The sequence below is a fragment of the Chiloscyllium plagiosum genome, unplaced genomic scaffold (assembly GCF_037043375.1).
Source record: "Chiloscyllium plagiosum isolate Xiang-an unplaced genomic scaffold, Cpla_swu_hap1 HiC_scaffold_12, whole genome shotgun sequence".
Classification (NCBI taxonomy): Eukaryota; Metazoa; Chordata; class Chondrichthyes; order Orectolobiformes; family Hemiscylliidae; genus Chiloscyllium; species Chiloscyllium plagiosum.
This window is the reverse complement of record NW_028270150.1, coordinates 96585916-96611312: the sequence shown is the minus strand read 5'-3', so window position 1 is coordinate 96611312 and position 25397 is coordinate 96585916.

Sequence of the window (25397 nt, the reverse complement as noted above, 5' to 3'; positions counted from 1 at the left end):
CATACAATCAAGATCTGAAGCTGTGGAGATCGTGATTGAGTCCTCGAGGGTGGAAGGTTCCTCTGTGGAAAATGAGATGTTGTTCCTCAAGTTGTGCTATGCTTTGTTCCCACTCTCCCATTAACTGCTCAGTCTCATTCATCGCACACCACTTCGAACTAGAGGCCATGACTCTCTCTCTCTCTCTCTGTGCATTGTGTGTAAAACCAGCATTTCCACCACCCCATAGTGAGGTAGCCGTTTCCCACACAAGCCACCTCCTCCCCTCATGAGGACAAGAGTACTGAGGTGTAAACAGTACCCCACCATCTCTGACCCTGAGACCTCGGTGGAAAGGTTAGCCTTAGAGAGTGTGGGAGCACAAGCTGGTGAGCACCTCACTGCCACAGCTCCGCAGCTGGCTGAGGAAGAAATGCCCCAGGCCGCTGGCACTCGGAGGGACCAGCAGAGCCCAGGCAGCTGCTCAGGCGGGAGAGGAGCCCGTGGTGTCAGCAATCAGGACCCACATCTGAATGTACAGGGAGGAGCGGCAACGGGGAAATGGGACACAATGGGCTCCATTACCCAGAGGCTGCAGCAGGACAGTAAATCCTGAGGGTATTTGATAAGGTGTCACATCAAAGGTTATTGCAGAAAATATAAGCACATGGTGTTGGGGTAACATAGTGACCTGGATACAAGATTGGCTGATCAAGAGGAAGCAGAGAGTAGGAATAAATTGGTCTTTTTCAGCCTGACAGGATGTGACAACGAATATGTCACAGGGGTCAGTGCTGGGCTCTCACCTCTTTACAATGTACAGAAATGATTTAGATGGAGGGATCGAAGGTATGGAGCTCAATTTACTGATGATACAAAGATTGCTGGGAAAGTGAGTTTTGAAGAGGGCATGAAGAGCCTACAAAGGGTATGGATTGGTTCGAGTGGGCAAAGATCTGATAAATGTAGGAAGATGTGGGGAAGTGGGAAACTGTCCATTTTGGAAGAAAGAATAAAATACAAATACCTTATCTGAATGGTCAGAGGTTGCACATCTCTGAGGTGCAGAGTGATCTGGGTGTCCTGGTACATGAATCACTGAAGACTAGTATGCAGGTGCAACAAGAATTCAGGAAATCTAACAGAATGTTATAGTTTATCATGAGCGGAATTGCATGCTACAGTGTGAAGGTTATGCCTCAGTTATACAGCACATTGGTGAGCCCGCATCTGGAGTACAGTGTACAGTCCTGGTCATCCTACATACAGGATGTCAACATGGTGGCAGCTGTTCAGAGAAGGTTTATTGGATTGATCCCTGGAATGTGCTGATTACCTGATGAGGAAAGGCTGGGCAGACTATGTCTGTGTCCTGGGGCGTGTAGAAGAGTCAGAGGTGACTTAATTGAAACATATAAGATCCTGAGGGGACTTGCCCAATTGAATGTGAAAAGGTTGTTTCCTCTTCCGGGAGAATCTAGAACTGTGAGGTCACAGTTTGAAAATACGGTGCCCCTTTCAGACAATCATACGCAGGAACCCCAGCTCCCTCTGCTCCTGTATTCCCCTCACAGTCATCCCATTGAGCCTGTATTGTCTCTCCGTGTTGCTTCTGTCCTCTCATTTCTCTACATTGCAATTAGTCTGCCAGCTGTCTGCCCATTCGGCTAACTTGTTAGTGGCCCTCTGAAGTCACTCAGCATCATCAGCATGTTTCACTATTCTCCCCCACTTAGTATCATCTGCAAATTGAGAAAGTTTGCCCTCAACACCCATGTCCAAATTGTTTTTAAAAATCGGCCAAAGCAAGGAACTCACTCTCGGGAGTGTCATTGTCACCCCGTCAAGGAAAACATTTCAATTTGTTTCACACGGCCTATTCTTGACAAAGTTAAAAATGTGCACATTAAATAATAAGCTTTCAAAGGTCAGGGAAAAATAAATTAATTCGAGACAGTTAACATGGCTTTGTCAAGGATATGATTTGGAGATGCCAGTCTTGGATTGGGGTGTACAAAGTTAAAAATCACACAACACCAGGTTATAGTCCAACAGGTTGAATTGGAAGCACACTAGCTTTCAGAGCACCGCTGCCAACCACCTGCATTCTGCACTAAACACTGAGGTAAACATGACAGCCCATAAGTAAACACAAAGTCAATGAGCCTTTAGAAAGTTAGCTCAGAGCCAGATGATGCATCCTATGTCGCCGCATGAAATGAGCCCATGCCCCTGACTGTGAACCAACCTGACAGAAGCAGATACAACGTCATTGTCTCTGAGCTCCACAGTGAAGGGTGAGTTAATCTGAAAGCAGCCAGAATGATGTGGTGAGGCTGGGGTTTGGTGATGCCCACACACACCGACAAAGTGTGGGAGAGGACAGTGTTGATGGAGCATGCAGTGAAATGGTGCTGATGGTGGAGATGGATGAAGACCTGGAGAAGGAAACAGTGAGCTCCTGCCTCCAGGGAACTGCCCAGGCTTTCCTGTTGGAAACTGGCACCATCTGGCTTCCATAGGAACTGAAGGAAGGATTAGAATCTCCATCGAAATGAGGCAAGACCAGCTCCTAATGAGATAGAACAGCATGAAAGTGAAGTGGTCACCCCTCACTCATGAGATTCAGAATTCGCTGTTTAAACCAGAAACGGGGAAATTGGAAATACTTTTCACAACAAAATCTAATGCTTTCATTCTTGCCATGTTTCCCCAACTTTCTTGTCTTTGCTCATGTCACTTAAGGCAGCAGAAAATTCAACTCTATAAAAATTACTGACAATGTTCTTTTTAATCTACTTATAGGATTGAGGATGCCATGGTTTCCCAGGCCTGAGTGCTTTTGATGCTGGGCATCCTGTAGGATCCATAGGAGACATATCGACTTCCTGTAGGACCCACATGGAAACCCAGAACCATGCTCTGACCCCTGACCCCGCCACGTCCTGACCTCGACTGGAATCAAATCTGCCCTGTCAGTGAATTACAACCCCTACGGTGTGGAAACAGGCCTGTCAGTCCAACAAGTGCACACCGACCCTCCAAAGAATAACCACCCAGACCCATTCCCCTCTCCTTATTTACCTCTGACTAATACAACTCAGCTACATATCCCTGACCAATGGGACAGGCAATTTAGCATGGTAAATTCACCGAACCTGCACATCTTCAGATTGTGGGAGGAAACCAGAGCACCCGGAGGAAACCTGCGCAGACACGGGAAGAATGTGCAAACTCCACACAGACATTGCCCGTAGTTGGAATCGAACCCAGGTCCCTCATGCTGTAAGGTACTGTGCCACCCAGAGGAGGCCCAACTAGCCTTTGTCTGGTCCCATATCCTGTGACTACTCCAACCTGAGGCGGCCCTACCCGACCAGGCCTGACTCACTAACCTCCACGAACATCAGACACCCCCCACTAATGCCCGAAACAGTTTCAAGACCAACACCCCCCTCCGCTTCCCAGCATACTGCTTGCAAATGTCCAGGCTATCAAAAACAAAATGGATGAACTCAGACCTAGACTTATCTACCAGAGGGAATTCAGAGGCTGTCGTGTGCTGTGTTTCATGGAGACTTGGCTCACCCCTGCAATTCCTGACTGCTCCCACAAGCTGAGGGGTTCTCCATGTACCACATCAACCACATAGCATCCTCGGGGAAGGTGAAGGGTGGTGGGATATGTGCTTAGTTTTAGCAAATCTGACAAGCCATTGCTCTCCCTGACCGAGACTACCTTACAGTAAAATGCCATCCTAGCTACCTTCCGTGAGAGTTCACCTCCACCATCCTGACAGCAGTCTACATCCCAATCCATGCGGATGTGAAGACTGCCCTGGATGAAGTTTATACCACCATAAACATTCTGAGACAAAATTCCCCGAGACCATACTCATCGTGGCGGTGATGTCAACCGATCCAACCTCAAAGCAGCACTGCCAACGTCCCACCAACACATCTCCTGGCCCACTGGAGGACCCAACATCTTGAACCAGTGTAACACAACCATCAAACACACCGACCACTCCACCCCCCGCAGCACACATCAGAAAATCAGATCACAACGCTGTGCCCCTCCTCCCAGCTTACAAGCAGAAGCTAATGTGGGAGGATCCTTCACAGAAAGAAAGACATTGTTGGTCCGAGGCAGTGGAAGAGTATTTCTGGGACTGGTTGGAATCAGTGAACTGGACTCTATTCAAGGAGTCAGTGGAAATCCTGGACGCTTGCGCCACCATCATTAGCACACCCATGGAGGAGTGCATGCCAACGTCACTCCGGGTGTTCCCCAAATGGGAACCTTGGATGAACTGGGAAATCTACTCCCCACTGAAAACCAGGAACTCACATTCAAGTTGGATTACCCAGACCAATACAGAGAACCCAGATATGACCTCCGCAAAGTCATCAGAGATGCCAAGAGGCAGTACCGGACCACGTTAGAGGTCCAAACCAACCATCCAGACACCCTCTGCCTCTGGGAAGGCCTAAACAACATGACGGGATACAAGATGAACCAGAGCAAGACTGCGGACAAAGACACATCCCTCCCTGATGCGCTCAACACTTTTTCTGATCAGTTCAAGCAGAATGCCAGCAGTGCAGTGTCACCTGCTCCGATAGCTCCAGGGGCACCTGTTCCCTCTGTCACTGCTGCTGATGCCTGATCAGCCTTCCTCGGAGTCAATAGAAGGGAAGGGACAGGCCCAGATGGAGACCCTGGCCATTCACTCAGATCCTGTGTGTACCAGCTGACATTTTCATACTCTCCATCCTGTAAGTTGAAGTCCTCGCCTGCTTCAAGAAGACCACCACCATCACAGTACCTACGAAAGCCGGTGCAATGTGCCTTAATGACTGCCACCCAGTGACAATGACGAATGCTGTAGTGCTTCGAGAGGCTGGTCATGGCCCACATCAGCCCTGGTCTCCCAGCCTGCCTCAATCCCCTGCTGTTTGTTGACTGATGTAGCAGGTCCACAGCATTTCCCAACCCTGGCCTCATCCTTGGAACATCTGTATAACAAGGGCATCTACATCAGACTCCTGCTCATCGACTACATCTCCACCTTCAACACCATTATCCTGTCCAGACAGATCATAACACTCTGAGACGAATTCTGGGTAACCAACCAGGCCAGGTGTTAGAATTAGAGCTAGGTGAGCACTTTGGGGACAGTGACCACAATTCGGTGACTTTTACTCTAGTGATGGAGAGGGATAAGTGTGCACTGCAGGGCAAGAGTTATAGCTGGGGGCAGGGAAATTATGATGCGGTGAGGCATGACTTAGGATGCGTGGCTTGGAAAAGTAGGCTTCAAGGCAAGGGGGTAATTGATATGTGGAGCTTGTTCAAGGAGCAACTACTGAGTGTCCTTGATAAGTATGTACCTGTCAGGCAGGGAGGAAAGGGTCGTGTGAGGGAGCCATGGTTTAATAAGGAATTGGAATCCCTTGTTAAATGGAAGAGGGCGGCCTATGTAAAGATGAGGCGTGAAAGTTCAATTGTAGTGATTGAGAGTTATAAGGTAGCCAGGAAGGACCTGAAGAGAGAGCTAAGAGCAGCAAGGAGGGGACATGAAAGGTGCTTAGTTGGTAGGATTAGGGAAAACCCTAAGGCTTTCTATAGGTATGTCAGGAATAAAAGAATGACTAGGGTAGGAATAGGTCCAGTCAAGGATGGTAGTGGGAAGTTGCGTGTGGAGGCTGAAGAGATTGGGGAGACACTGAATGAATACTTTTCGTCAGTAATCACTCAGGAACAGGACATTGTTGCCGATGTGAATACTGAGTCACAATTAAGTAGAATGAATGGCTTTGAGGTATGTAGGGAAGAGGTGTTGGAAATTCTGGAAAGGGTGAAAATAGATAAGTCCCCTGGGCCTGATGGCATTTATCCTAGGATTCTCTGGGAAGCAAGGGAGGAGATTGCAGAGCCATTGGCTTTGATTTTTATGTCCTCGTTGTCTACAGGAATAGTGCCAGTAGACTGGAGGATAGCAAATGTGGTTCCCTTGTTCAAGAAGGGGAGTAGGGATAACCCTTGTAACTATAGGCCGGTGAGTCTCACTTCTGTTGTGGGCAAAGTCTTAGAGAGAATTGTAAGGGATAGGATTTATGAACATCTGGATAGGAATAATGTGATCAAGGATAGTCAGCATGGTTTTGTGAAGGGCAGGTCGTGCCTCACAAACCTTATTAAATTCTTTGAGAAGGTGACTAAGGAGGTGGACGAGGGGAAAGCGGTAGATGTGGTGTATATGGATTTTAGTAAGGCATTTGATAAGGTTCCCCATGGTAGGCTACTTCAAAAAATACGGAGGTATGGCATTGAGGGTGAGTTGGAAGTTTGGATTAGGAGTTGGCTGGCTGGAAGAAGACAGAGGGTAGTAGTTGATGGTAAAGGTTCATCTTGGAGTGCTGTTACTAGCGGTGTTCCGCAAGGATCTGTTTTGTGACCATTGCTGTTTGTCATTTTTATAAATGATCTGGAGGAGGGGCTAGAAGGGTGGGTGAGCAAGTTTGCAGATGATACGAAAGTCAGAGGAGTTGTTGACAGTGAGGAAGGATGTGGCAGGTTACAGCGGGATATAGATAAACTGCAGAACTGGGCAGAAAGGTGGCAAATGGAGTTCAATGTAGCTAAGTGTGAGGTGATTCACTTTGGTAAGAGTAACAAAAAGATGGGGTACTGGGCTAATGGTCGGATACTTGGTAGTGTGGATGAGCAGAGGGATCTTGGTGTGCATGTACACAGATCTTTGAAAGTTGCCACCCAGGTAAATAGTGCGGTGAAGAAGGCATATGGCGTACTGGCTTTTATTGGTAGAGGAATTGAGTTCCGGAGTCCTGAGATCATGTTGCAGTTGTATAAAACTCTGGTGCGGCCGCATCTGGAGTATTGTGTGCAGTTTTGGTCACCATACTATAGGAAGGATGTGGAGGCACTGGAACGGGTGCAGAGGAGGTTTACCAGGATGTTGCCTGGTATGGTAGGAAGATCATATGAGGAAAGGCTGAGGCACTTGGGGCTGTTTTCATTGGAGAAAAGAAGGTTTAGGGGTGACTTGATAGAGGTGTACAAGATGATTAGGGGTTTAGATAAGGTTGACCGTGAGAACCTTACTCCATGTATGGAATCAGCTATTACGAGGGGGCATAGCTTTAAATTAAGGGGGGGTAGATATAGGACAGATGTTAGGGGTAGGTTCTTTACTCAGCGATTCGTGAGTTCATGGAATGCCCTGCCAGTAGCAGTGGTGGACTCTCCCTCTTTATGGGCATTTAAACGGGCATTGGATAGGCATATGGAGGATAGTAGGCTCGTGTAGGTTAGGTGGGCTTGGATCGGCGCAACATCGAGGGCCAAAGGGCCTGTACTGCGCTGTATTCTTCTATGTTCTATGAGACTCTGAGTCTCGGCTCCACCCTCTGCAGCTGGATCCTCAGCTTCCTGACCCACAGACCACAATCAGTGAAGATAGACAGCAGCACCACCTCCACGATAACCCTCAACACTGGAGATACCCAAGGATGTGTTCTCAGCCCCTACTGTACTCCCTGTACACCCACGACTGTGTGGGTAAATTCTGTACAAACACCATCACCACGTGTGCTGCAGACCCCGCTGTGGGAGGATGGATATCAAACAACAGGAAGGAGATAGAGGGCTTAGTGACCTGGTACAGTGAGAACACCCTCTCTCTCAGCAAAACTGAAGAACTGATCATTGACGTCAGAAAGACAGGAGGAGAACATGCCTCCTTCTACATCAATGGAGCTGAGGCTGAGGACGAGTGTGTAACTGTGTCTGTGTGTGTGTGCGCGCACACGCAATTATTCCTACCTGTAAATATACAAGTATCTGGGTGTTTCTTATGAGAACTGAAAGAACAGACAATCTTGGACATTCCACCAAAACTCTAACATTAGCATCGAAGTTATGCAGTTTTTAGGGATGGTGTTCAAAGAAACCAAAGAACTGTCAATGCTGGAAATCAGGATCAATATCTGAAATTTCTGGAAAAGCTCAGTGGTTTTGGTTACATCTGTGGAGACAAAGCAGAGTTAATGTTTTAGGTCGAGTGACCCTTCTTCAGATCTGTCTGTAGATGGGCAAGAGTTGGTATTTATACTGAAAATGGGGTGGAGAAGGGAGGAGGATTAAACTATAGTCAGAGATAGAGCCCAGAGAGAGAGAAAAAATCAATAGAGCAACAAAGGAGAGGGTAAAGGTCAGCTTGGGAGAATGAATAGCTGCTCATGGTGACCATTACAGGCTGATGATGGGTTGGGTGTAGTAGCAGCCTGTTGGGGAGATATGTTGAAGAGGAGTCTTGAGTTTGGTATTCAGTGGTACAATGCAATAATACAGAACCTTGATGCTTTCCATCGCTGACACATTTTCCATTCCCAAACCCTCATTGATTCTTTATCAAATCGATCCCACACGAGTGCCCAAACATTGCTGTAGCTCACGAAGGTAATACACTGTAAATCAAGCCCCACTATTTCTACACATATTGTTCAAACTATGCATTTTAAAAGATATCCAAAATTCCCAAAATCACATTCCTTTCAGACCCAGATTGTCAGAAACTTGGTTTCTGCACTGAACATGAATTACAGCTTGTTTCAGGTAATACTGGAGTCTCAGGTAAACAAAGAGGAACAGTCAGCATATAACTCTACTACAGTGTAGCTCACACTCCAGAAAGACGACAAGATGGAGGTGGAGTGGGACGCTCCAACAGGAGCTGCTCCGCTCCTTCAGTTTATTTCACTTTTTCTTGTCTTTTTCTTTTCCCCTTTTCCCCCTTGTCCGTGCTTTCCCATGACGTAGAGCGGGCTGTAGGCACGAAGGGAGCAGGGACACACAGAGCGTGAGATACCCGAGGGGAGTGGGGACGGTCAGTGGGTGAGATGCCCGAGGGGAGTGGGGACGGCCTGTGGGTGAGATGCCCGAGGGGAGTGGGGACGGGCAGTGGGTGAGATACCCGAGGGGAGTGGGGACAGGCAGTGGGTGAGATGCCCGAGTGGAGTGGGGATGGGCAGTGGGTGAGATGGCCGAGGAGAGAGGGGACGGTCAGTGGGTGAGATGGCCGAGGGGAGTGGGGACGGCCAGGGGGTGAGATGCCCGAGTGGAATGGGGACGACCAGGGGGTGAGATGCCCGAGGGGAGTGGGGATGGACAGATGGTGAGATGCCCGAGGGGAGTGTGCATGACCAGTAGGTGAGATGCTCGAGGGAAGTGGGGATGGGCAATGGATGAGATGTCCAAGGGGAGTGGGGACGGGCAGTGGGTAAGATACCTGAGGGGATTGAGGATGGGCAGTGGGTGAGATGCCCGGGGGGAGTGGGTATGAGCAGTGGGTGAGGTGCCCGAGGGGAGTGGGAACGGACAGTGGATGAGATGTCCGAGGGGAGTGGGGACGGGCAGTGGATGAGATGCCCGAGGGGAGTGAGCATGGGCAGTGAGTGAGATGCCCCAGGAGAGTGGGGACAGGCAGTGGGTGAGATACCCGAGGGGAGTGGGGACGGGCAGTGAGTAAGATACCTGAGGGGAGTGAGGATGGGCAGTGGGTGAGATGCCCGAGGGAAGTGTGCATGACCAGTAGGTGAGATGCTCGAGGGAAGTGGGGATGGGCAGTGGATGAGATGTCCAAGGGGAGTGGGGACGGGCAGTGGGTAAGATACCTGAGGGGATTGAGGATGGGCAGTGGGTGAGATGCCCGGGGGGAGTGGGTATGAGCAGTGGGTGAGGTGCCCGAGGGGAGTGGGAACGGACAGTGGATGAGATGTCCGAGGGGAGTGGGGACGGGCAGTGGATGAGATGCCCGAGGGGAGTGAGCATGGGCAGTGAGTGAGATGCCCCAGGAGAGTGGGGACAGGCAGTGGGTGAGATACCCGAGGGGAGTGGGGACGGGCAGTGGGTAAGATACCTGAGGGGAGTGAGGATGGGCAGTGGGTGAGATGCCCGAGGGAAGTGTGGATGGGCAGTGGGTGAGATGCCTGAGGGGAGTGGGGATGACCAGTGGGTAAGATGCCCGAGGGGAGTGGGGACGGGAAGTGGGTGAGATACCTGAGGGGAGTGAGGATGGGCAGTGGGTGAGATGCCAAGGGGAGTGGGGATGGTCAGTGGGTGAGATGCCTGAGGGAAGTGAGGATGGGCAGTGGATGAGATGCCAAGGGGAGTGGGGACGGTCAGTGGGTGAGATGCCTGAGGGGAGTGGGGATGGTCAGTGGGTGAGATGCTCGAGGGGCGTGGGGACGGGCAGTGGGTGAGATGCCCGAGGGGAGTGGGGATGACCAGGGGGTGAGATGCCCGAGGGGAGTGGGGTTGGGCAGTGGATGAGATGCCCGAGGGGAGTGGAGATGGGCAGTGGGTGAGATGCCAAGGGGAGTGGGGATGGTCAGTGGGTGAGATGCCAAGGGGAGTGGGGATGACCAGGGGGTGAGATGCCCGAGGGGAGTGGGGACGGGCAGTGGGTGAGATGCCTGAGGGGAGTGGGGATGACCAGGGGGTGAGATGCCCGAGGGGAGTGGGGATGGGCAGTGGGTGAGATGCCCGAGGGGAGTGGGGATGACCAGGTGGTGAGATGCCCGAGGGGAGTGGAGATTGGCAGTGGGTGAGATGCCAAGGGAAGTGGGGATGACCAGGGAGTGAGATGCCCGAGGGGAGTGGAGATTGGCAGTGGGTGAGATGCCAAGGGAAGTGGGGATGACCAGGGAGTGAGATGCCTGAGGGGAGTGGGGACGGGCTGTGGGTGAGATGCCTGAGGGGAGTGGAGATGGGCACTGGGTGAGATGCCCGAGTGGAGTGGGGACAACCTGGGGGTGAGATGCCCAAGGGGAGTGGGGACGGACAGTGGGTGAGCACTAACTGCTGTGCAAGCCATTTTCATCAGATGTGATTGTGTTTGGACATGATTTGCTAAACAATCCGAAGTGTGCTTGTATCTACACCAACAGCCAATTTCAGATAATACACCGAGCTCATAACGTGGCTCAGTATCTGACATATAGGGAATTGATCCTCTGAAAACAAAAGATCTATGTTCAAACTTTACATCTTCTTTAAACAATTTACTTGAGAACATTGAAAATCAAGTGTTCCCCATTGTGTTCCCCATCCAAGACCTCAAAACAATTAGCACAGACTTATCAACCCATCAGCAGTCTTTCTCCCCATTGGGTTACATTGTTCTGAATGTTTGAAAGTTGGTTTTCTTGCATTTCTCCTGATGATTGCAAGACCAAAAGCTTTGGCAACATATTGCCATTTTTAACAATGTTTATGTGTGGAATCTCTTTGTTCCTGTGTAACCTTCTAAATGGTGCATCTCATTCTATATTCAATCCCTTCGTTATCCTGACCAAGACTTTATATCATTTCCCTGTTTTTCTGTCTTACATTTTATTTCTTATTTCATCAAAGTCTGCCTATGTCTCCTCTACACTGGGGAGACAGGACACCTACTTGCAGAATGGTTCAGAGAACATCTCTTGGACACACGCACTAAGCAACCCCACCACCCTGTGGCCGAACACTTTAACTCCCCCTCCCACTCCACCAAGGACATGCAAATCCTGGGCCTCCTCCACCGCCAAACACTATCCACTTGACACCTGGAGGGAGTACGTCTCGTCTTTCTTGAGACCCTCCAACCTCACGGGATCAATGTGGATTTCACCAGTTTCCTCATCTCCTCTCCCCCCACATTATTTCAGATCCATTCTGCAACTCAGCACTGCCCTCTTGAACTGTCCTACCTGTCCATCTTCCTTCCCACCTGTCTACTCCACACCTTCACCTTCAACCCTACCTTAATCTATCTATCGCATTCCCAGCTATCCCTATCGCATTCCCTATCCCAATCCCCCTCCCATTTATCTCTCAGCACCCTTGTGCCACCCCCTCATTCCTGATGAACAGCTTATGCTCGAAACATCAACTCTCCTGCCCCTCGGATGCTGCCTGACCCACTGTGCTTTTCTAGCAACCATACTCTTCGACAATGTTCCCCAAAGTCTGAGCTTATCTTCCTCACTGAGTTTCATGTCCTCTGTCATGCTCAAATTAGTTCCTTGAGATAGATTTTAATTTTTTTTTATTTGTATCGATGTATATCAAGAGAACAGTGCTCCGAATGCTGACAATGGGCTGAAATTTCCAAATTGTTGACAAAGTGTATTTTTATCTCAGTGATAATTGTGGTGCTTCGTCCACCATGGCCCAGTGTTTTTCTGCACTATCATCTGCATGATAATAGAATAGAATACCTATAGTGCAGAAAGAGGCCATTTGGCCATCAAATCTGCAATAAACCTCGAAAGAGCATCCCACCCAGACCTCACACACCACCCCCCATCACTCAACACCCCCCCCAACCCTAAACAAGAACCCTACATTTCACACAGCTAGCCCACCCAGCCTGCACATCCTTGAACACTACAGCACAATTTAGCGTGGTCAATCCAACTAACCAGCACATTTTGGACTTTGGAAGGAAAGTGGAGTACCTGACAGAAACCCACTCAGACACGTGCAGCCTGTCTATACTCCACAATAACACAGTCACCCAGGGCTCGAAATAAACCCAGTCCCCTGGCACTCTGAGACAGAGTGTTTGTGTTTCATTTGGTAAATCTTGCTAATACATTCCATTTTGTTTAAAACGGTGTGGTTTGACCAGCTGCATCCCCCCTGGAATATCCGTGTGACACCTGCTTTAAACAACTGACAAAGTGAGAGTCTGGGTTACTTTCTTGAAATGTTTTGAGGGGGTCTGGCCTGGTCCAGAACAGAATGGGTCTCTTTGTGGGATTTGTTCTATAGTTCCAAATAGGGATTGAGGTTGTTGGACTCGAAGGCAGTGACTGCTAGGTGTTTGTGTCTTTTGTTCCGGGTGTTGTATTCAGTTGATTTAAACAGGACTTGGGATAGCAATGGCCCTTCCAGTCACCGAGAGTTTTCTGGGGATGGAAGAAGTGACCTTTGGGGTTTTACAAAAGGTGATTAAGGCCAAGCTGCTGGAATTAGCAGACAAGCTGGGGTTGGAGCTGCCCCCTTCCGTGAGGAAAGGACAGATAGTTACAGCAATACCTCAGCATTTCAATTTGCTGGAAACACTGTCAGAATCTTTAGAGATGGCTAAAATTCAATTGAAAATGAAACAGCTTGGGTTAGAGGCAAAAGACTAGGAAAGGGCAACAGAAATGAAACAGTTTAAATTAGGATTGAAACTAGAGGAAAGAGAAAAAGAACAAATTGCTTTTACAGAACAAAAAGAAAGAGAGAGAGAGGAAAGAGAGAAAGAGAGGGAGTTTGAACTTCAGAAATTGGCACTGAGACAGGAATTCAAACCTTCCCTTTCTGAAGCAGTGCACACTCATGTGGAAAAGCAGAGAGCGAAAATGGCAAGATTTGCAGCTGAAATGGCTGATGATAATGAGTTGGCTCATAAATCAAAGTTTAGCTCCGAAATCAATTTTAATCCGTGAGGGATAGAAATTCCCTCACGTGGAAAGGGAAAGGTAGATCTCGATGAAGATCTGAAAGATAACTTACACACAGGGTTAAAAAGGGAACCCCTAGAAGAGCAAAGAGAAGTTAAAAAGCTCCAGTACTTTCACTAGGCTGCATGATATCGCAGTGTTGGTGGGTTAGGAAAAATAGTGGGAAGCCTGATGTAGGAAAACAGGATAAGCCAGTGAGTTTTGTTGGAGTGATAACGAAAAGCACAGTGGAGGATAGAAAGCTGCACCAGAATGTACAAACAGGTCGGAGGTCGGTTAACGAGGAAGTGCCAGATCTTCTTAAACCATACACCTGTGAAGGTAAAGGTTACTCACATAGGGCAGGAGCAGCAGGTAAAGAGGTTACAATACTAAGAGATACAGGATCCTCTCAGTCTGTAATGATGAAACAGAAGGAAATATGTACCTCTGAAGGACTATTAATAGGAACGTTACTAGTCACAGGAATCCACAGTGAGACAAGAAGCGCTCAGTTATGTAAAGTGAGGTTAGAGTGTCCCGTGAAGAGTAGAGATGTTGTGGTGGGAGTACTGAACAAACTCTCAGCTCCAGGAATATAATTTGTCCTTCCTAATGATATAGCTGTGTCACAGGTAGGAGTGCTGCCTACTGTGGTTGAAAAGCCAGTGGAAACTCAGGCAACTGAACTATGGCAGAACAAATCCTGGGATTTTACCTGACAATGTGGTAACAAGGTCACTGAGTCATCAGTTGAAAAACGAGACATCAGAGAGTACAGATAAGAAAGTTGAAGTGGAATTAGCAGAGCTCCTGTTTGGGTGGCAGAGTGGCTGAGTTGTCAGCACTGCTGACTCATAGCACCAGGGACCTGTGTTTGATCCCAGCCTCGGGTGGCTGTCTATGTGGAGTTTGCACATGCTCACTGTGTCTGTGTGAGTTTCCTCCCACAAACCAAAGATGTACTGGTTAGGTGAATTGGCCATGCTAAATTGCCCACAGTGTTCAGGAATGTGTAGGTTAGGTACATTAGTCAGGGGTAAATGTCGAGTAATAGGTCAGGGTGGGTAATTCCCTGGATGGTCAGTGTTCATTGCTGGGCTGTAGGGCATGTTTCCACACTGGAGGGATTCTATGATTATTGGTCAGATGGTTGACACAAACCAGCAACATTTCGATCACAATGTAGACATCTTTTGCTCAGATAAATTAATTGCGTTATGGCTGAAAGCTGAAAATTAAAGCAATTGTATCAAAAGACAGTCACCGAGACAGAATCCGAATGTATTCCTGAATGTTTCTACCATAAAAATGCTGTCTTAATGAGGAAATGGAATGCATTGTTGCATTCTTGCAATCTTCCATCATGTCATTTTTGTGTTCTTGCATTTTCTTTCATTCTGTCAATCTTGCATTTTTGTAATTTTGCATCCTGGCATTCTATTAATCTTTGAAGGAGCCACTGTTTAAGAAGGGTGGTAAGGACAAGCCAGGGAACTATAGACCAGTGAGCCTGACCTCGGTGGTGGGCAAGTTGTTGGAGGGAATCCTGAGGGACAGGATGTACATGTATTTGGAAAGGCAAAGACTGATTCGGGATAGTCAACATGGCCTTGTGCGTGGGAAATCATGTCTCACAAACTTGATTGAGTTTTTTGATGAAGTAATGAAGAAGATTGATGAGGGCAGAGCAGTCGATGTGATCTATATGGACTTCAGGGAGAGGCTGAACAGGCTGGGGCTGTTTTCCCTCGAGCGTCGGAGGCTGAGGGGTAACCTTATAGAGGTTTACAAAATTATGAGGGGCATGGATAGGATAAATAGGCAAAGTCTTTTCCCTGGGGTTGGGGAGTCCAGAGCAAGAGGGCATAGGTTTAGGGTGAGAGGGGAAAGATATAAAAAAGACCTAAGGGGCAACTTTTTCACTCAGAGGGTGGTACATGTATGGAATGAGCTGCCAGAGGATGTGGTACAATTGCAACATTTAAGAGGCATTTGGATGGGTATACGAATAGGAAGGTTTTGGAGGGCTTTGGGCTGGGTGCTGGCAGGTGGGACTAGATTGGGTTGGGATATCTGTTCAGCATGGACGGGTTGGACCGAAGGGTCTGTTTCCATGCTGTACATCTCTATGACTGTAAATGGGGCAAAAATTCATCGTGTTGTATTGCCACTGGGTTACAGAATGGAGGTGCTGTGAGTGACGCATGAGCTCCTTCTGGTGGTGGTGGGGGGGGGGGGGGGGGTGGCATTTAGGAGTGAGAAAATCTCAGGCTAAAATACAAAATCATTTATGCTGGCCTGGACCGCACAAAGATGTGGTTGAACTTTGCCAGTCATACATGTCAGCTAATCGGAAAATCACAGGCAGTAATAAAACCTGCACCTTTAATACCTGTTCCTGCATTTGAGTAAACCTTTACAAGAGTCTGAATTGATTTCATAGGATCCCTATCTAAAACAAAAAGTGGGAATCAGTATTTGTTAACAATAACGAATGTGTCCACGAGATTTCCAGAGATCATTCCATTATGCAATATCACAGCTAAAGGATTGGAGTGGAGTTACTCCTTTTTTTTAACTAAATATGGACTATCCAAAGAAATACAATTAGATCAAGGGTTAAACTTTACATCAACATGATTCACGAAAATTATGGACAGCTGAGAAATAAAACAATTCAAAAACAACTGAATATGTTCAGGACTGCAGGAACTGTTGGAAAGTTGGAAACAGACATTAAAGGCCGTGTTGAAGACTTACAGTCAAGACTATCCAGATCATTGGGATAAGGGAATTTCGTTCGTGCTTTTTACGATCAGAGATGCACCAAATGAATTGAACAATGAGAGGTAGGAATGCTGTCACCACAAGAATTCTCTGCCTGCAACCAAACTTTAACTATTTAGTCTTACTCTCTGAGTTATATCCCTCAGTCAGTATGAAATTCAGAATGCCATTGATCCTTCAATCCACATGTTTAATTTTTGCAATAATGTCAATTAAACACTACCTCATCTTTTGAGCGTCTATGAATAAAACATGAAACAAGCTAAACTCAGCAAGTTCCGGTTAATTTATCAAAGAACAAAGAACTCCATGAAATCCATGTTGCTGTCATTTGTTAAACTCTTCTTAAAACGAACAGATGTATATGTTATCTTGGATTGTCAGGATACAACCCTCCCACATTCTATCCAGACCAGATAAGAGTTTCATTTTAATCTGGTACAAAGACACTGGATTGAAAGACGTTCAATTAACCTGTCGATATGTTCGGGTGGCGGGGGGGGGGGGGGGGGGGGGGGGGGGGGGAGTGATATAGCATCCGACATGGATCTGTTGGTCCAATATGCAAATTGGAGTGGGTGAAGAGTAGTGGGGAATCCGCAGTTGATTAATGCCAGGATCAGCCTTTCAAAACACTTCATGACCACTGAGGTTAGGGCCACTGGGCTGTAGTCATTGAGACATGCTGCATGAGCCTTCTTTGGGACACGGATGATGTTCGCCCTCTTAAGAGAAATGGCAAGAATGAAAGCATCAGGTTTTGTGATGAGAAGAATTTCCAATTTCCCCCTTTCTGGTTTAAAGAGCGAATTCTGAATCTCACTAGTGAGGGGTAACCACTTCATTTTCATGCTGTTCTATCTCATTAGGAGCTGGTCTTGCCTCATTTCGATGGAGATTCTAATCCTTCCTTCAGTTCCTATGGAAACCAGATGGTGCCAGTTCCCAACAGGAAAGCCTGGGCAGTTATCTGGAGGCAGGAGCTCACTGTTTGCTTCTCCAGGTCTTCATCCATCTCCACCATCAGCACCATTTCACTGCATGCTCCATCAACACTGTCCTCTCCCACACTTTGTCGGTGTGTGTGGGCATCACCAAACCCCAGCCTCACCACATCATTCTGGCTGCTTTCAGATTAACTCACCCTTCACTGTGGAGCTCAGAGACAGTGATGTCGTCCCTGCTTCTGCCAGGTTGGTTCACAGTCAGGGGCATGGGCACATTTCATGTAGCGACATAGGATACATCATCTGGCTCTCAGCTAACTTTCTAAAGGCTCATTCACTTTGTGTTTACCTGTGGGTGGGGGTCAGGTTTATCTCAGTGTTTAGTGCAGAGTGACAAGCATGCATCATGTCACTGGTCAGAGTATCACACAGTACAGGGGATGGATCTGTATCGACGACAGCATGGAGGTGTGTAGAGAACATTATTTATTCATTGGTGGGATTGTCCTTGGCTGGCTGGGCCAGTATTTATTGCCCATCCCTAGTTGCCCTTGAGAAGGTGGTGGTGAGTTAACTTCTTGAACCGCTGCAGTCCACATGCTGTGGGTTGACCCACAATGTCACTAGGGCAGGAATTCCTGGATTTTAACCCAGTGATGGTGAAGGAACGGCGATGTATTTCCAAGTGGAGGGTGTATGGAGGACTGACTGGAGGTGTATGGTGGACTGAATGGAGGTGTATGGAGTACTGAGTGGAGGTGTATGGAGTACTGGGTGGAGGTGTATGGAGGACTAAGTGGAGGTGTTTGTAGGACTGAGTGGAGGTGTATGGTGGACTGAGTGGAGGTGTATGATGGACTGAATGGAGGTGTATGGAGTACTGAGTGGAGGTGTATGGAGGACTGAGTGGAGGTGTTTGGAGGACTGAATGGAGGTGTATGGAGGACTGAGTGGAGGTGTTTGGAGGACTGAGTGGAGGTGTTTGGAGGACTGAATGGAGGTATTTGGAGTACTGAGTGGAGGTGTATGGAGGACTGACTCGTGGTGTATGGAGGACTGAATCAAGGTATATAGAGGATTGAATTGAGGTGTATGGAGGAAATGAGCTACAACCTGTTGATTAGAAGATTCTGGCTCCAGTTAGATAACAGTTCTTGGGTCCCTCATATACCTAGAAGATTAAAAGTATTATATAGAATTTAGTACAGAAATGCATTTAATCTGGTGTTTTCATGGAAGTTTTTGAAACATACACATTTTGGTAATGTTACGCAAGTGAAAGAGGACAATGGTTCCTTTCCAAAACAGTCCACATAAAAGAGGCCATCTTGTACAGCCACACAGCCGCACTTATTCCCAGACCAGTACCACACCAGTCTATGGGTCACAACAAAGCAACTGCATTAGATACACATACATTATGATGGAATTGACGAATAAATAAAGTACGTGAAGTCAAACACTAAGTTTTAATTAACATTGGACACAGGTCCAAATGAACTGCAAAGCAAGGGTTCGAGTGCCACATTGTGAGAGCTCCCAATATCCTGAGGGAAGTTGGAGTGTGTTCCTGGACCAGGTTGGGTTTCGCTCGATCAAAGTGATGACTTTTTGGGTTTAGCAACTTTCAAAGACAGGTGTCAGAAGCTTGTATCCATGTGAGCACTTGAGGTGTTTTGTCTCAAGGAAGGAAGTGATTTTGTATCCTTGAGTTAGGCTTTAGACCCAATTTGATGCTTGTCTTGTATTTATGACGAGGAGAATTGGGCAAATGAATGGCAGCAAGACGATCAGGATTACGAGCTGGATATTCAGGATTTATATCTTATTGAAAAGATAGACAGGTGTGCAGAGGGGGTGACGTTGTGTACTTGTAAGAAATGAACTTAAATCAATAATAAGAAACAAAGGAGGGTCAGTTGGTGTACAATCTGTGTGGATAGAATTGAAGAAACACAAAGGTTTAAAAGCTACAGCTGGAGTTATGTGCATACCTCCAACAGTATTCAGGAACTGGGACGCAAGATACACCAGGAGATAGGAAATATGTGCAGGAAGGGCAAAGTTACAGTGATCATGGGGGATTTCAATATGCAGGTGGACTGGGAAAATCAGGTTGTTAATGGATTGCAAGAAAATAAATTTATGGAATGTCCATGAGATGCCTTTTTGTAGCAGCTTGTGGCGGAGCCCACTGGGGAACAGGCAACATTGGATTTAGTGTTGTTCAATGAGGCAGACTTGATAAGGCAGCTTCAGGTGATGGAACCCAGAGGAGGCAGTGATCGTAACATGACTGAATTTACTCTGTATTTTAAAGGGAAAAGATAAAATCAGGGGAAATGGTATTATAGCTGAATAAAGGGAACTACAGATGTAAGAGGAAGGAGCTGGGTAGATTTGACTGGGAGATGAGCCGAGCAGGAAAGACAGTGGAACAGTAATGGCAGGGGTTTCTGGGAGTAATTCAGGAGACACAGCAGAGATTCATCCTGAGAAAAGTAAAGCATGGTACAGGGAGGATGAGGCAACCATGGCTGACTAGGGACGTCAGGGATAGCAAAAAAGCAAAAGAGAAAGCATATAATGTGGTGAACAGCAGTAGGAAAACAGAGAATTGGGAAGATTACGAAGACCAACAGAGGGCAACAAAAAATGAAATAAGGTGCAAGAAGATTAAGTATGTGCATAAGCTAGCTAGTAATATAAAAAGAAGACTGTAAGAGTTCCTTTAGATATATAAAGAGTAAAAGAGAAGCAAACGTGGACATTCGACTCCTGGAAAATGACACTGGAGAGATAATAGTGGGGAACAAGGAAATGGCTGAGGAACTTACTTTACCTCAGTCTTCATGATGGAAGACAACCGTAACATCCCAAAAATACAGAGAGTGAGGAGGCAGAGCTCAATATGGTGGCCATCATCAAGGAGAAGGTGCTAGAAAAACTGAATGTCCTGAATGTGGATAAATCACCTGGACCAGATGGACTACACCTCAGGGTTCTAAAGGAGTTGGCTAAAGAGATCATGGAGCAGAGTCAGCATGGTTTCATCAAGGGGAGGTCATGCCTGATAAACCTTCTCAAATTCTTTGAGGAAGTAACAGGGAGGTTAGACCAAGGTGAGCCAACAGATGTTAATGCCTGGAGTTTGTCAAGGTGGTTCACAGGAGGCTACTGAGTAAGATAAGGGCCCATGGTGTTGGAGGCAAGGTGCTAGCATGGATAGAAGCCTGTCTGTCTGGCAGAAAGCAGAGAGTGGGGATAAAAGGGTCCTTCTCAGGAAGGCAGCTGGTGAGAATTCTAATTCCGTAAGGCTCAGTGTTGGGAGCACAAATTTTCACTTTATACATTAATGATCAAAATGAAGGAATCAAAGGTATTCTACCTAAGTTTGCAGATGATACTAAGGTAGGTAGAGGGACATATAGCATTGAGGAGCCAGGGAGGCTGAAGACGTACTTGGCAGGTTAGGAGAATGGGTAAAGAAGTGGCAGAGCACTGCATGAAAAACTGTGAGGTCCTGCACTTTATCAGGAAATACCTGACAAAGTGCAGGACCAGGCACGGACTATTTTCCAAATGGGGAGAAAAATGAGAAATCTGAAGTGCAAGGAGACTCTAGTCCAGGATTTTCTCAAGTTAAACTTGCAGATTGAATCGGTAGCTAGGAAGGGAAATGTGATGATGGCATTTATCTTGAGAGGACTTGAATATAAAAGTAGGGGTGTATTTCTGAGACTCTATAAGACTCTGCTCAGAGCACATTCAGAGTATTGTGTGCAGGGTTAGGGTTAACAAGGGACTCAATGGGATAGAAAGTAGATGGAAAAAGAGGATTAAGGCTGGAGCCAGATCAACGATGATCTTATCAAAAGTCAGATTAGAATGCAGGGGCTAAATGATCTACTCCTCATTCATATTTGTTTGTTCACATAGTCTGTGGCATGACCTTCCAGATAACCATGGATGCAGGCTTATTAATGACTTCTATGGAAGGTTGATATGAACTCTTCACTAACAAGGGAGTCAATGGGGTTGGAAAGTATGTGGAAAAGAGGATTACGGTCGTAGCAAGATCAACCAGGAACTGATGAATTCACAGATCAGACTCAAACGGCCAACTGACCTACTCCTCATTCATAATAGCATGTCACATGTATCTCATGGAGGGCAGACCATCCTCAATGTCTCTTTGTCACACACCCTAGAGAGGACAGACTGTCCCTAATGTATCTGTATCACATACCTTGGATAGAGCAGACTGATGCCATTGTGTCTATATCATTGACTGTGTGAGATCAGGCCATTTACTCTGTGTCTGTAGTAGATCACCAGGACTGCCAACTGAACATGCTCAGTCTGTCTCACAAAGATTGGAGAGTGCAGACTCCCCTCACTGTGTCTGTACCATTGACCCCACAGAGAGTGGATTGGATGGATTCTGAGACAGAACACATTTCTAATCCCTGAATCCTTCAATCCGTTTCATCATTGAATGAATTTCACCATTCGGGTAAAAGGGTATTTTACCATGTTCTTCAGCTGTTTCCTGAACTTAGTCTGGGTCACGACATATATACAAGTGTTTGTGCAGCAACTTAGGAGCTGGAGAATGAATCCGATATCTCCTACAAAATAATGTAGATATAGGTCCCTGTTCCCCATCCGATATGTGCGTTTCCATAGAGAGTATAGCATAAACACTGACCATAACAGGATGAAATTCCCTGAGATAACAAACAATAAAATGATGGACTTCCTTCGAGTCCCTATTTCTGGGTCACTGGGATTCTCCCCACTGCTGTGAGCCCGAAGTCTCCTGCGGGCTCTGCTGGCCACTAAAATGTACCTGACACTTAAAGCATTGAGCAGCAGAATCAGAACAAATGGCACTGCTGGGTTCAGGATATAATAAAGACACTCGATTGTTCCCCAGACTGGAGATGACAGAATATCAGCTGGTACTGAACAAAACCAGGGCTGATTCCTGAGCAAATACTGAGATGTGAACATAAAGTACCAGAAAATGTTCTTCAAACCACTCAGCACAGTCACTGTTCCCAGAACCACAGCTGCTGTCTTCTCAGTACAAAATTTAATTTGCAGATTTGGGCAGCAAATGGCCACATATCGATCAAAGGTAAAAGTGACGGTAAAGCAGACAGAACAGTCGGTGGCTGCATAAACAAAGACAGCGTGGATATTACAGATGGGGATGGACCGTATGAAACAAAACTCTCTCTTATAAACAATTGGAATGTGTCTCAATAGCAGATCGAGGATAATAACCAGTATATCTGCTGTTGACATTGCCATCAGGTATCGAGTAATACATTTTGAAAGACCACATGTTCCTTTGGACATAATTATAATTGTTCAGATGTTCACTGTGGAGAAGGAAAATAAACAGGAAAATTAATCAAGCTGGTAGAAAAGTTATCTATTACATGGAGTATATCGTGTGATTTTTACATGTGTCCCTGTTTCTGAAAATTTATTGAAGTATTTATAGCCATAATCACGTAAACTGCTGGGTCCAAAGAATTCAATAAAATTAGCTATTAGGTAGAAATTCACACTTGAGATGAAACAGAAAATGAGGAATAGCAGTTTTTAGAGATGATGCGAGATGGCTGTCAGATTATTGAAGTGAAAACAAAGACTCTAAGAGACATCACAAAGACCATGTAAGGAATATTTCAGTTTCTGAAGTGGAACAGAGACCCTTCATTAGGGTGGAGGAAGTGTCCAGGTTCCTGTTCTTCATCTTTACAGAGTCATTCAAAATACATGTGGAAGAATCAGCCCAAGTTCCCCTTCATTAGTATCCAGTGACCATGGTGGATATCAGCACACATATCCTGCACCTGATCATTATGCAATCGAGATAGATTAAAGTGGAGGTGTGTCAGTCTATGTTATTCTCTCTGATACCTAGTCAGAGATCACTTCCCTGTTGAGCTGATGGCCTATTGATTTGAGATGGTAGAGGTCGCAGGTTTGGAAGATGCTGTAAAGGTGTCTTACGAAGTTGCTGAAATGCACCTTCTACAGGCCACACGTTGCTGCTGGGGTGCATTAATGGTGGAAGCCGGGAATGTTTCTGGATGTGGTGCCAATCAAGGGTGCCTTATTCTGGATATTATCAAGTTTCTTGAGTGTTGTTGGAACAGTACTTACTCTGGCAAATGGGGAGTATTCCATCACACTCCTGACATGCCCTTTGCAGATATTGAACAGATTTCAAGGAGTCTGGAGGTGAGACATGCATCAGAGAATTACCAATCTCTTACATGGTCTTGTAACAATGGTACTTATATAAGTGGTCCAGCTAGTCTGTGGTCAATGGTAACCTCCTTTAACCCCGCCCCAGGATGTGGATAGTGTGGAATTCAGTGATGGTAAGACCAATCAATGTCAAGAGCAATGGTAAGATTCTCTCTTTTCGGAAGTATCTGAGAATTATGTGACACGCCTGCTACTTTCAGCCCAGCATGGTGTCCAAGTATTTCTATACATGGGCATAGTGTCTGACAAGTGACAAATGCTACTAATTATTGTGGAATGATCAACAAACATCCTGAATTCTGACCTTACGATGGAGGGATTGTCCATGATGAAACAGCTGAAGATAACTGGGCCGAGGACACTTCCCTGAGGAACTCTTGCAGCGATGTCCTGGAGCTGAGGTGACTGACTTCCAACAACCACACCCATCCTCCAATGTGCCAGGAATGACTCCAACCAATGAGAGGTTCATCCCATTTCTTGTTATTTTCTGATTCATTCAGCTCAGACTTGGTCAATTGCTGCTTTGATGTCCAATACGGTCCCTCTCACCTCACCTCAGGATACAGCTCCATTGTCCTTGTTTGGATAATAGTTGGTATGAGGTCTGCTGCTGAATAACCCTGCAGAACGAGACACCAGTGAACTAGTTATTGCTGAGTAAGTGCAGCTCGGTTGCACTCTTGATGTCACCTTCCACCATGATGCTGTGAATTCTGATCAGACTGATGGGTGGTAATTATCTGGGTTTGCTTTGTTCGACCCTTTGAGATTTACCTGTTTAAATCCCTCGATTAATAGGTGATGCCAGTTTTGTAACTGTACTGGAACAGTTCAACTCAGTGAGTATTGGAGCCATTTACTGCTGATAAGATATTTTCAGGACCATTGCTACACACAGTGCCTTAGCTGTTTGTTGTGTTAGCTCCTGGTGAGCACTGGAGAGCCTCTACTAAAGCACAATCCAGCATGTGGACTACACACCCAGGAAAGGAAAAGGGAGATCAGGTTTAATAATCACCCAGTTACCAGAAGGAAGCCATTCAGCCCATCGTATCCGCATTGGTTGTCTATACGTGTTGACACAGTGGCGAGCACTTGCCTTTTCCCCATTACCCTGCAGATTGATTCGAGTTCAATAATCATTCAAGTCTCTCTTCATTGTCCCAACACAACCGGACCAAGGCTCCTTCTCCAACAACTGTCAAGCTGAATATTTATTAGAAATGGAACCTGAAAATGTATTATTTGTCAGAAATGGAATCCTTCAGCTCAACGTACTCTCTTTCACAGCATACCCAGTGATCCAAACTTACAGCAATATTCTGTAATTTATTAGATCAGCGTAAACTTATGGAGAGATAAGTGAACATTTCAGATTGATGCTGTTCCATTAGCACTCCCAGCCTTTTCTGTTCTTATTTCAGATTTCCAGCACCTGCAGTATTTTGCTTTAGTTCGATCATTTTGTAACTTTTCATTAATATATGGCAGAATGGCCCATTTCTCTGAAATCTCAGGAATGGTTTTGCGTGACCTCAGTCCATGTCTGGGAATGTTTTCTTAATTCTTTGGTAAATGGAGAGGTTTTCAAAGAGTCATCGATGGCAAGACATCTGATACTTGTCAGAGTTCACTGTACCTCAGTGTAAGACTTATATCACTATAGCACTGTCAAAATGTGGTGATCGTATTCTTCAGTATAAAATTGTATTCTATGTGTAATATAGCCACAGAAGTGAATGGAATAGGCTCGACTGAATATTAGTTACAATTTTGTGCAAGTTCTGTGATGTGCAAATATGATGGAAAAGATTAATTCAGAGGATGTAAAGATCCTTTACTTCAAAGTTGATAGAACGTGGATTTAGATTATAATTAGAATCCCCAC